General features: G+C 39.2%; 1 long non-coding RNA gene across 1 annotated transcript; it reads right to left on the bottom strand.

Annotated features, from left to right (window-relative positions):
* Positions 1-2,910: 2,910 nt before the first annotated feature.
* On the bottom strand, positions 2,911-13,214 carry LOC110902500. The gene is made up of 2 exons (XR_002571160.2): positions 12,653-13,214; positions 2,911-3,044 (listed from the first exon to the last, which is right to left on the bottom strand). It is a non-coding gene; the product is annotated as an uncharacterized LOC110902500 (long non-coding RNA).
* Between the last annotated feature and the right edge of the window lie 592 nt (positions 13,215-13,806).

Raw genomic sequence — 13,806 nt, 5'->3', positions numbered from 1 at the left:
GCGAGCGAGAAGCGAATCATCTTATCAAAGCAAATAACTTCAGCATGGTTTTCACGAAGAAAGTCCATGCCTACTATGACGTAAAAACTACCAAGCTGCATTGGAATAAGGTCAATAGGAAAGATGTGATTGTTGAGTTTGAGAGTACAATCACGGAGAACATAATTGACAACGATGGTTCTTCTGGTGGCAACTTCAACATCGAGCGTCGAGGGGAGATGGGCGCTCTTACAATTAAGGAGCTTTTCGAATTCAAACGATACAAAACAGTTATCGGCTCCAGTATCAAATAAACACGAAGCATATATACCATTCACAAGGAACGTACCATTGACCACGTCTTTATCGGCTTGAGCTTGGCGGACATTGATGTTGAAAGTGCGTCCGCGGGCTGCTGGCTGCTGTTGCTGTTGCTGCTGGGGCTGCTGCTGTTGTGGCTCTTGCTTCACCACTCGATTGGGGCACATGTTTGCAAAGTGGTTGGGATCACCACACGCAAAGCAAGCTCTAGCATGGATCGCGGGTGCAGGAGCCGCTTGTTGGCCTTAAGAAGCAGGAAATAAAGCTTGTTGAGCAGGAGCTTGACCTTGAGCTGGAGCTTGATGTGGACCAGTACAACAGATGGCGATGAAGTGGCCGTACATGTTGCAATGCACACAGTATCTGCAAGCGATTCCCACTGGGTGGTGATAGGTACAAGTAGGGCAAGCCGGATGAGGACCAGTGTATGCACGCTTGGCCAGCGGTGCATGGGTAACCAGTGCCACTACTTGGCGGTGTTAAGGCTGCGGTGGAGCAGATACTGCTTGAAGAGGAGCGGCAACGGTGACAGCGCAATTTTTTCTACTGTTGTTGTTGTTCTTCCTCTTGCGATGAGAGGACTTTGAAGATTGCGGAGCGGCGGTTTCAACGGTTGCAGCAGTGGTAGCTTGATGCAAATTCTTGGAGGCTTTATCCCAGTAACCAGACTTGACTCGCTTGTCGTTGATCTCAGCAACCAGTAAGAAGGTTTCCTCAATTGTTGTCGTCTTTGCAGCATGAACGAAATCAGCCACGCAACCCGGAAGAGCACGGATATACTTCTTGATGGTGATTTCGGGCGTAGTAACTTGGCTCGGACAGATTATGCTTAACTGCTGAAAGCGAGCAGTCAAACCAGCGTTGTCTCCATCTTTCTGCTTGATATGTCAGAATTCGTCCTCCAGCTTTTGGCGCTCGTGGGGAGGGCAGAACTCTTGCATCATAACGTCCTTCAACTCATCCCACGTCAAGCCGTAAGCTGCATCATTTCCGCGTTTGTTTCTCTCGGCCATCCACCAATCTAAAGCTCGGGATTGGAAGACGCCAGTTGCGTTAAGAGTATGGAGGTTATCAGGACAGCCACTCTGGCGCAGGGTGACTTCGATCGAATTAAACCATTGGAACATGGCCGTAGGCCCATCTTCGCCGGTAAATTCTTTCGGGCCGCAGGCTTTGAACTGCTTGAAGCTAAAAGCAGCTTTAGGAGCATCAGTCCTGGACTCTTCAGAAGACTTGCTAGCGTTTTCGTTCAGCTCACTAACAATCTGGGGGATAACTTTCGCCATTTGTTTGCGACGAGGGCGGGGATGCACTTGTCATTGTGATTGCGGCGAGCTGAGCGCGAGTGAAACGATCCAAATGACGACATTGACTGCAACAGACAGCGCCATAGGATTCAAAATGCTATATAATCGAATCTCACCTCACACGTACTACTACTAAAGCTCAGGAACACAAACAACCACATAAACACATAGGCACGTAGGCACATAAACCACAGAACTACATAAGCACATAGGGCACAGAAGCACGTAATCACACATAAGGCAGCCAGAACACAGAAACCATGTACGCAGAATATAGTATGGTTTCCTACACATATTGCATGTATTCACCTATCATTCAAAGTTCGCGTATTAGAGGATAGCGATTGCGATCAGCGAGTACACAGCGAGTAGCATAGCATAAGCGAGTAACATAGCATGTGATCATCCACAAGTAGTAGCGATTTGTTAACGGTGTGTAATGTGTTGTGCGTGTTGAGTGGAGCAAGAAGCGTTAGGTCAAAACCATCAGTATCTCAAAACACTAACAAATCATATAAAACCACATAAACATATAAGATTTCACATAAAAACGACAAATATCAGAGTCAGCAGTTGCGGGCTCAAAATTCGAAACACATAAAATTAGCGATCGTGAGATTGAAATCGAGGATAGATTGTCTAAGGTTGGATAGACGTCGACTGCCCAAAGTGATTCGACTATTCACAAGGACTTTCGGTACTCACTCTGACCTTCGGGACTGTGCTCTCGCCTCGATTTGGGCGAACGGCACGCATCCTTCCAGTTACAGTGTGACTTCAAGTCGTTGGAGTCCTTCGAGGCTTTGGTGAGAGTTTTATAAAACCAAAATAAGAGCGGAACAAGTTGTCAAGGTTCGGGTTTCACCCCTGACTTAACAACTTCGTTCCCGTTTTGACAAAATAGAGGAGAAAATCTGCGTCAAAGTATGTATTTCACTCCTGATTTAACGCAATCTCGACCTAACCACTCGTTTAGTTTCGAGAATAGTATGCAGTGATAGTGTAGTGTTCGGCGAGTGCGAGCGAGAAATAGCAAGTAAGCTCGTACAAAACCCTTACAGGGTATACACGAGTCGGTCTGTTGGTACTTAAACTATAGACTAGGTCATTTCTAAGACGTCGACCCGGACTAGGTCGAGTCTTGCCTAATTCCCTATAGTTATGGCTCTGATACCAATCTGTCACACCCCAACCGATGGCGGAAACATCAGGGCATGGCACTGAGCGAAACAGATTGTCCATGGTATCCATAACAACTATTCATTACCAGATAATTAAACATCATGTCCCATACCACAACATATCCAAATAAAAACAGTAATTACAAATAATAGTCTCAAAAACAAATACTGTTCCGATGACTCAGATTTAAGCGTGACATAACTAGACCCCTAGCTTGATTCACCAAAGCACAGCAATTCCTAGCATCTTAAACACCTGCCACATACGTTAAAATAAAAGTCAATACACATAGTGTAAAGGTGAGCATACAAGTTTAATAGTATAATAGAGTTCGAAATAGTTTACGCATAACTAGGATGTAACATGTAGCAAAGTGAAAGCTAGTAGGTTATCGACAGAGAAATATGCACATACGTGACTGCGAGTTGTAGAATGCGCAACACATATCCCCACTGGGACACGTGAAGTAAAGCCCTTAACAACCCCTGTCCACGACAGGTGCTGAGTCCAAACTATAGTACTATCGTTGCTAAGGTGTCAGGCAACAATCACTGTGTTAACATAACATACAAGCATTCATCGAATAACACGTAGCATGTAATAACAGTCAGCGTATAAATAGTGTTTGCATTGTGTGTCGATTGTGATTTAGAATAAGTAATGTATGTAACACCCAAAAGTGCGTAAAGCAAAAAGGAATCGAGTATACTCACATATTGTGTTTAACAAGTAAACACTCTCTTGGATTGAAGGGAACGCTGAGAGAGATTAGCCTGAACAGTTAACGATAGCATAAACATTGAGCGGCGCGTTAAACGACGAAAAGTGACCAAGTGTCGGATGGTAATCCGATGGGATGGCAATCCGATCGATTGACCATCCGATCAGATGTCAATCCGTTCGAATGGTCATCCGATCGTATGGCCATTCAATTGGATTAACATCTGTTTGGTAAGGATGTGTTTGTGTGTGATGGCTTTGAAGTTTTCGTTGTAGCATTTTGAAAACAGAGAAGTATCCCTACCCTTCCGGTCGGTCGATCGAACGGTCGTTCGATCAGATAGCGATCCGATTGGCAGGACACTTAGTGAGAACAAGTTCACAGCAGGTTTGTCACTCGATCAGATAGCAATCCGATCGGGTGGCAATCCGTTAGTTACTGATGATCTTTGAAATGTTGAAAATAGTTAAGTGTCGAAGTTCCAAATGTCACATGGTCGGATGGTCGTTCAATCAGATGGCAATCTGATCGGACGGCAATCCGTTCGACATTCAGATCTTTGAAAAGTTGAAATAAAAATTTAAGTGTTAAACCTCAAGTGCAATCCGATCGGACGGCAATCCGTCCCACGACCTGATCGTGTTGTCGTTAAGTTTGGCGGTTTGCTCGAGACGACATGACAACGTGCTAAACCACAGGAACCCCATCAAGACCCAGGTGATCCGATCGAACAGGAATCACCCTAGCCCGATCAGTTAACTGTTCGAGACGGTGGTTCATGTTTAACCCGAAATCAGTTGTCTCTTAGATAGAATTTAGATCTTGAACCAACACATCACTAAGAAAGAGTAGAAGATCAGAACGAGCTCCGATTCTATCGGTTTTTTAGTGCATTGAGTGTAAAAGAGTTGGAAGAAAGTTAGAAAACCATCTTGCAATCCTCTTAACCATGAATATGTGTAGATCTGTGCAAAAACATTGTTGATTCATGTGGAAATCCTTCAGATCTGAGTTGTTCTTGGTGGAATGAGGCCATCACTTTAAGTTCATAAGAACTCCATGATGACCTCATCCTAGAACACCTCAAATCCGTTGATTTCACATTTAAAAGTTAAGATTCAAAGGTGAAAAAGATGAAGGAGTGCGTGTAGATCATAGAAGTACAAGATTTAGGTTGAAAACTTACAAGAATCGTGAGAAATCGAGAGAAAGGAGGCTTGAGTGCGGTTGGTCGAATGGAGGAGCTGTCACATCACAAATGATGTGACAGGAGGGTATTTATAGGGTTTCCAAAAGAGGAAAGTGCATAAGGGTCGGATTGGTCACCGATCGGATGGCACTCGATCGGTTGGCCACTCGATCCAGGCGTCCGGCGTGTTGACTTTTTGTCGTTTCGATTCGCGTGTTGAGCGTTGCGATGCGATGCGTTTCAAGTGAGCGAAGCGATAGGTTAAATAATAAACACACAAATACTATATCTAACATACAATCATCATAAATAACTGGCGTTTAGCGTTTGCGATTCGGTTGCGATAGAGTTGCGATTGCGTTTCAATTAATAACCACAAACATAAACATAATTAAAGATGCACAAGTAACACATAAATAGCACACACACATAAAACAATATCCAGAACGCATAATTCGAGTTGCGAATGCGATTGCGATGCGATAAGCGATAAAGCGATAAAACATGCGATAAATGTCGATTAAACCTCGATTATTACTAGACACTCCACATAATACAACAAAAGCAAATAAAATAAAAGATTCGATTACAAGTCAAACAAGTCAAAACAGTAGTTGAGCAAGGAGTGACAGATCGCAATTAGCAATCTTTTCTTCCTTTGACTTCAATCTTGACTTTGACTTTGACTTCCGAAACACAGGGTGTTACATACACATCAACGACAAACTCTGATTTACAAAACAGCCTGTTGGGGTAATGGATTGGAAGATCGAGAAAACGAGGAGGAGTCGCATTAAACTTGTCAAGGTACGTTGGAACTCTAAACACGGACCCGAGTACACGTGGGAAGGCGAAGACAAGTTTAAAGCCAAGTACTCCCACCTATTCGAGAAAGCTCCTGCGAGAGATAACTCAGCTTGAATTTCAGGACGACATTCTTTTAACGGGGGAGACTGTGACAACTGGCACCAAACCGGTAATTTCCGTACTATTTATTTATTATTTATTATCTGCAACTATGTGCTTAAACGTCAACATTATGTGATTACTTGATTTACATATGAATTCATGCATGTTTTATACTTCAAATATTGCATTGTGCGTTACATTAAGCGTTGTGTCAGAAAGACTAGTAAACTCACCGATAAGACACACTGTGTCAGCACTTCCGCAGAAAGCAGTCAGACAATAGATTTAGGGCCTAGGAGTAGGTCCAACATCAACTACACATAAAACTGAAGTGTGGATACAAGGGTTATCAGATACACTTTCCGGAAGCTAAACTATGCCCTAAAAGACACCCGCAACTCACTTTAAATGCTTCTGCAGAATTCAGCAGAAAATCAGCTAAAATAGCATTTTAACACCAAAATATTATGCAGAATTGATGTTTTAGTGTCCAGAATAACTTACAAAGTGTCAGGAATTAAAACTGTCACAAAAGGTGCTTCATACCTAGTAAAGTTGCATAACTTAGCACTTTAACGAAATCAATAACCGGACACTACCCAAAACATCAAAATTTAACTAGAAGCATTGTTTTTATGATATTAAGCTAGTATTGGTGATAGAACACCTTAAAAATCATAAAAACACCTAAACACACTTAAACTAACTTAAACCTTGTAGTTTACACTTTAAACCTCCAACTTTCAACAATTTGCACTTAACCCCCCCCCCCTCATTCGAAAACCGACCCAAGGGCCCCACTTCTCTTTGATAAAAATAATCTTAATGTTCCCTTGATATTGTGCACATAACCTTGTGGATATTATATGGTTGGGGGATAAAAGAAACTAGGAACTTCAAGACTTCATTATTATCATTCTCACTTTCAAAAACTCCCATCTTCTTCTCTCCCTCTCCCTAGCTCACGGCAACACTACCATACATACATACCTTCATTTTCATTCATCCTACAACACTTCCAAGCTTGTTCTAAGGTGTATGGAGGCTATCTAAGAAGACTACAAGTGCTAGAAGTTGAAGGACCACTTTGAGGAGCTTTTATCCACTTGATTTCTTCAATTTTCATCTTCACTTTGTTCTTGCCACTTCCCTAGCCAATAGAGCTAGTTGTAAGCCTCTTAATCACTATTTTAGTTCATGTTTATGTTATGTACAAGTCACACCATCTAAGTAACTAAACTTTAAAGGATGAATATGAGAAGATCGAACATAATCATGAAGAAAACAAGTAATTTTAGTGATTTTTGGTGTATGTGATGAAGTTGATGTGTTGAATGTGTGTTTAGATCTAGTATGTTAAGCTTGTTAGAAGCTTAGATCTAACAAGTTTAAGCATGGATCTCGAAAGATCCATGGTTAAACTTGAAGATGAACTTGTGAAACACTTATGTTGAAAGATGAATTTTGAAACCTTGCACTAGACGTGCTTAAGTCGACACGCGAGGTTGAATCCTCATGAAGTTGAGGTGCTAGCTATGCCAAGGCGACATATGAAGCAGAATTTGGAGGTTGGGTATAAGATCGAAAATACTCTTAGTTATCTAACCAAGGATTTAAAGTGATTACTCAAGATGTCACTTATATTTGGTACTTCGTTTTCTTGAAACGAGTACTTAAAATTTTTCGAGGAAATCATGAGCGATCACATGGATGGAACAACTTACAAGAGTAGTTTGTAAAGAACATAGTTCTTTTGTGTAGGTATTATAGGGGTATGCCATACACACATGTAACTACACTTGTACATCAGAATTGTGAACAACGATTTATTTATAAACCAAACAGGTTGTTTCAGAGTTCAACAAAAGAAAAAAAAGCATAAGTTTCCAATTATTTCAAGCAGTAGCTTCTTCTAATCAGCCCCATGCTCATCCGTGGGTCAGATTTGTATTGACAAACTTTGGGTATTCGTCCCTGAAATGACTCGTCTCGTCATAGAAGTAGCAAGTTCCAAGAGGAAAACGAGCTTGTGCTGGATTTGCTTGAAGTTGAACAGGGTTCTGAATAGTTTGGTTTAACATAGCGACTGAACGGCAGTCTCTTGCCAAATGACCAACAAGTCCACACTTGAGGCATATTTGGCATTTGACACTAGCATGGTGATGGAGGTTACACTGATGACACAAAGGGGCTGTTTCTTTCGTATGGTGCTCGAGCAACAGTAGGACCTGCAACAGCTTTGTTTTGGATGACAAAGCGGCACATGTTAACCAAATGTCCCCATCGCCCGCAGTGAGTACATTTGAAACAAGGTGCTTGATTCGAATGATGGCCATTGCATCGATTGCAGAAAGGAGCAGTTCCCAAATACCCCTTCTTGGCTGGTGGTGTTGCCACCTGACCAGGTCCTGCTTGATTTGGTGCAACGGCTGGAGGATTCTTTGAGGTCTTACGCTTCTTTGACCTTTTCGAAGGCTTGGCTTCTGCTTCCTTTGTTGCTTCTCGGGTGGTTTCATCCTGGAGACGGGACATGGCAACAACTAATTCAGCAGTCTTCAGGATTACTTCGCCTATTCGTTGGGCAACTTTAGTAGCCTGTTCGGACATCTGAGCGTCGTTGCGATGAAGTGACATTCTAGTGGAAAAGGAAGACATAGGAAGAAATGAATGAAATGCTATCGGGTAATCAAAACAGAATGACAACGCATAAAAATTGCGATCATTTGTTTGTTACCTAAGGCAAACAAATGAGACAGTGATTAATCAAAGTAAATGGGTCATATTAATGTATCACTGAAGACATGCTCGCCTATAAGTGAACACTCACCCCAAGAGTTCCCAGGTAAGAGTGACTGGTCCGATACTGCGGATTTGTACGAACACTCTAGCCTTAGACAGAAAACTCAGGGTACATGCATTCACTCTTCCAGTTTGCACGTGTTCGCATTATTTAGACCCAAACTTTGACGAGATTTTGGAAACTCAGAAGGCACAAGGCCAAAGATGAATCAAATTAGAAGGGTTCAAAACCATATAACAGAGGGTTTAAAACCTAGTAATCAATCATCCTAGGACAGATGATTAATTTTCGAAGCGGATTTATTATTGTGTTCTCGTTATGGTTATCACCTAAGGATAGGTGACGGTATTGTTTTAAGATCTAAACACAAGAATCTTGTGTTAGGGTCCTAGGAAGGTTATAGACTAGGTCAAAGCATTACTAATAACCTAATTCCCTATAACCATGAGCTCTGATACCAACTTTTCTGTCACACCCCGACCACGATAAAACAACAAAACGTGGCGGAAACATCGGGGAGTGTTGTAACAGAATCATTGTTTCAAAACACACGGAAATTTGAAGTTTCGTTTTATTAAACATTAAACATTTACATCGTCTTGAAATCTAACAAACAAGTTAAACATAGTCTATCATTGTTATTAAGTCACTAAGGCCTCGTCCTGTCCTATATGAGTATGCATCCTAGCAATCAACATCATTCAACAATACCTGAAACATATGTGAAAACAAAGTCAGCAAAGAAATGTTGGCGAGTATATAGGTTTTATGAGAGTGTCCGATTCATGGCTAGTTTATATGTTGTAGGACCTCGTTAGACTCCAAGAGTCAAAATACATACCTTGTTTTGAAAAGTGTATTACAACATAAATAACCAACTCAAATCAAATTGGTTATAGTTTGTTTTAAAATCTCGTAGCCATGATTCTTAACCCAAAACATTTAGTTAAATCAATTTGTAAAAATCTCGTAAAAGCTCGTTAACAAAACTCGTATGGTTTATATCATTTCAAAAACCTCGTTGTGTGACATCGTTTTAAAATCGTTTCCCCAGTGAACTAAATAATGACACAAAATGTAATATGATAAGAGCATTTATATATAAGATGTACCGGCGGCGTATCTACCATGCTTTTATCATGCTACACCTGTCCCATTATCTAATCACATCCCAAAACCAATCGTTTAACCAAATCGTTTATTTCGTTTAAGTTATTTCAAATCGTGTAACTTATCCCAAAATCGTTTAACTCGTTTTAATAGTGAAACTACTTTTGGTCGTCTCGCTAATAACATTCAAACCTTCGTGACTCGATTACCTCGCCTTTCGTATTAATAAACTACCTAAGGGTAAATTAACAATCACAGATTCGGTCGCTACCCACCTAACCCACACATAACAATGGGTGCAGTCTGATAACGAGATTTGTCAGATCCTATGGTACCATAACCTAATACTGGTTGGTTTGGCCAAAATTAATGAATGTTATTCGTTATGTAATTACAACCAACAAGTTTGTTCACTTTATCAAAATCGTTATTAATTTAATATAAACCATTTCAATCGTTTTCAAAAATCATCGTTAAAACATTGAAATCATTTAACACATATGGATCACCCCAAAACAATTGAAAACAGTAAAATAGGGGAACTATGTACTCGCCTGAGAATGCTTAGCGGTCTTTGAACAACAACCAAGCAAAGCTAGAGGGAGCACGGAATCAATCGGCAACCTAATAACTATATAAATAAACCGGACCTAAGTCGGAGGATCGGATAGGATGAGGTCTTGTAAACCAAATGAGTTATTGGAACTCATATGACATGGTTTAACAATGCCTACATACTAAATTGAAACCTAACCTAAGTGCTTTCGACCCGTTACGACCCATTAAGGTAGCTTACGCTACTTTAACGCGTCGTGCGCGCAAACGCGCGTTCGAGAAGTCTAACTAGTCCTATGACAAGTATTATATGCCTAAACATGTTTAAATAAGTTGCATAATCAGTTTAGGTGACAAAAGTTAGGTTACATATGCTTAGAGTCCAATTATGCATGAAAAGGGCATTTTGGTAATTTACCTAAGGCATATAATCTACCTATCATACAACTACTTAAACTCGGTGACCATAAGGTATAACCTCGGAAGATTATTCCCTATGCAACTATGGTCACTAAACATGCTTGGTCGGATCCTAAAGATCGACCAAACGGGTCGAGTTCGAAAGTCTAAGCGGTGGTTTAGACCGCTTGACTTACGACTCTAAACAAGCACTAAACTAAAAGTGACGAGCTAAGCATGTTAAAACATGCTTACCTAAGTTAGAAAATAGATTTTGATATCAAAACAAAGTGTTTTGATACCAAGAGTAGTTTGGTTGCAAAATACGCTTAAATGCGCATTTTGACCGAAACTACGACTCGTCACTACGCCTAGTCAACGTGGTAATCAGTGGGTATAGTCACTAAGGACTATAACCAACGTGATTACGCTAACGTTGTGAAGTTCAAACGAACTTCTCGTTGACCATCTCGTGGTCAAAGCTGAAAGTCAAACTATATTTGACTTCCAAACTAGGAAAACAATAAAAAGAATGAAAGAATGCTCACAATGGGTCCTTGCTATCTTTTCTACAAGAAAACCAAGTTCCCAATGAGATTAGAAAGCTCCAAACACTTGAGTGAGCCTTCCAAATGATGGTAGAGAGGAGAAGAATGAATGAGCAAAGAATGAGGAGGTGAGCATGGCTATATATAGTTTTTCGCAAACCGTTAGGATCGTTTCTTGGAGAGGAGGGCATGATCGAAGCCATACAAGTGTCAAGGAAAGATTGGGGGACTTGTTCCCCACACAAACCAGCCCCTAGCTTTGAAAACCACTGATCAAAACCGTCAAAAACGAGCTAAATGACCAAATTCAATGTTTCTGTCGGTTCGTTTGGTCGTACAGTTGCGTTGTTCGGTTAATTACGACGGAAGTCGTAACGAACGCAAAAACAATCCAAATTGAGCGACGAATGGAATTTTATCATGCCAATCACTAAAATATAATATTTTAATGATTACATAAATTTTTGGATGTCCGGATATATTCAGAACGTAAGATATGCGCGAAATGCAAACTTGTGCACTTTTTGACGCTTTTAGTCCCTGAATGACCAATAAGTTTATTTTTGCACACCAAACACCTCAAAGTCTATTTCTAAGCTATGTAAAGGATATTTAGGGCATGTTTAACTTATGATAAAGTTCCGGAATGTTCGTTACAGTACGAATCGGCATGCTTTCGCAGTTTGTCGAAATTAGTCCCTGTAAGCGAATAAACTTGATTTCGACACACCAAACCTTCCAAAACTTATTTCTAAGTTATGTAAAGGTTATTTAAGGTATGTTAAGCCTATGTCACTATTCCGGAGTGTTTGTCGCGCTAAACTGATTACGTTTACGCATCAGTTCGCGTATAACTTTCCAGAAAGCGATTTAGAGCTTGAAATCGAACGAGAATTGATATGTGCAAATGATACACATATTTATACAAATCCCAAGTATGAAATACAATATTTCATTGATTTGGTATTTGTTTGATGGCCGTGGAGGCACAGATGTCACAAATACTCTCAAGGAATATAAATACTAAAATACACATACAAATACATGGGGATACCGTATACAAGTATACACCAAAATCCTCACAAGGGGAGTATATGGACAAATACAAGAAAATATATCTATATAAATATATTCCTCAAATATATGGACTTTGGACAATTTTTGGACATAACTATATATATTTGGACAAATATATAACCATTACCAAGTAATGGAAATTATACAAAAATCGGGTGAATAACAAAAATAAATATATATATTTATAAAGCATGACAAAATATATATACACCCTTATTTCATGGCTCGAACACCAATTAAACACTTGCATTATGTTAGAAACATCAAACTTAGTTATTATGAACCAAACTATATTTAAAATCAATTCAAGAGTCATCATGTCATGTGCCCACTACAACTTATACAAAAGCCCCAATTTCATTATGAACCCTAGATTATTAATTCATCTAAGACACAAAGTAGACAATTAAATTGATGAATTCTTATCATATACATATATGATTCTGAATACAAATAGCATAAAAAAAATCATTCAATTTCTCATGTTATCATCAAACCCCACATATATCTCCACATAAAAGAAAAAGGAGATGAACAAGAAGAATATGTACTTACAAAAAGAGATGATGATGCTAGAAATCAGATTATAAACTTGCATTAACAAGATTTACACTTTGAATTTCCAGATTTCAAGTTGGAAATCACTTTCTCTTGGTCTCTTTTTCTCCATCGTCATATACCTCACTGCACGTATCAAGGTTCTGGAGATTTCTTTTCCTCCTTGACTTATTTAGTTAACTATAACTCATATTTCCACATTCACCCCTCCTTCTTGATCATTTACAAAATACTCTCTACTAAGTTTCTAAATAAGGTTTTTAATTGAAACCTTATATGCTACAACAATATTGTTTTATTTATCATAGATAAAATACATAGTTAGGAAGTTTTGTCAATTTTTATTTATGATGAAAATAGGGATGTTACAATTATTAAACTCGGATTTATAATAAAAGGATTTATGTTTTAGGGTGTTACATACACCCCGTTACCTCGGGTCTTTTATAAGCTTTATTTCCTCCAAAGCTTTGATTCACTCTTTAGTTAATATTAGGCTTACTTATTTAGATCCTAATATTTACTGGGTTTATTTTTATCACTACAGTATTTTACCCGTTTATTTTCGGTTACTTTATTATAATTAATAAACCCGTTTTTGGGGTGTTACATCTAAATCGCTTACCAGAAAACCGGCTCTTGAACGAGATCGGTTAGGAGCTCATGAACGTCTAATGCAAGATTATTTTTGAAAATCTGTTGTATGATGATGTTCAGTTTAAGCGTAGGTTTCGTATGAGCTGCCGTCTTTTCCTAAAAATTTCTAATGATCTTGCAGGCGAATTCACCTTTTTCACACAAAGAGAAAGTGCTAGTCACAAAGTTGGTTTCTCTGGAATACAAAAGTGTACGACAGTAATTAGGCAACTAGCGTACGGCACAGCGAGTGATTCGTGGGATGAATATTTAAGGATGTCGTCAAGAATGTGTCGTGATTCTCTTGAAAATTTATATGAAGATAATTTTTATTCTTGTTGTTATTATTAATATTTTTTTAATTTACAGATTACTATTTTTATTCTTATTGTTATTATTTTTAATTTACATTGTTATTATTTTTAATTTACGTTGTTATTATTTTTTATTAACACTATTTTATTAGGTGTTATCTTTCTGTACGGGAGACGATATTTGAGGATGCCAACCGCTGC

Source organism: Helianthus annuus, chromosome 13 (assembly GCF_002127325.2).
Source record: "Helianthus annuus cultivar XRQ/B chromosome 13, HanXRQr2.0-SUNRISE, whole genome shotgun sequence".
NCBI lineage: Eukaryota > Viridiplantae > Streptophyta > Magnoliopsida > Asterales > Asteraceae > Helianthus > Helianthus annuus.
This window is presented reverse-complemented; position numbering and strand designations above follow the sequence as displayed.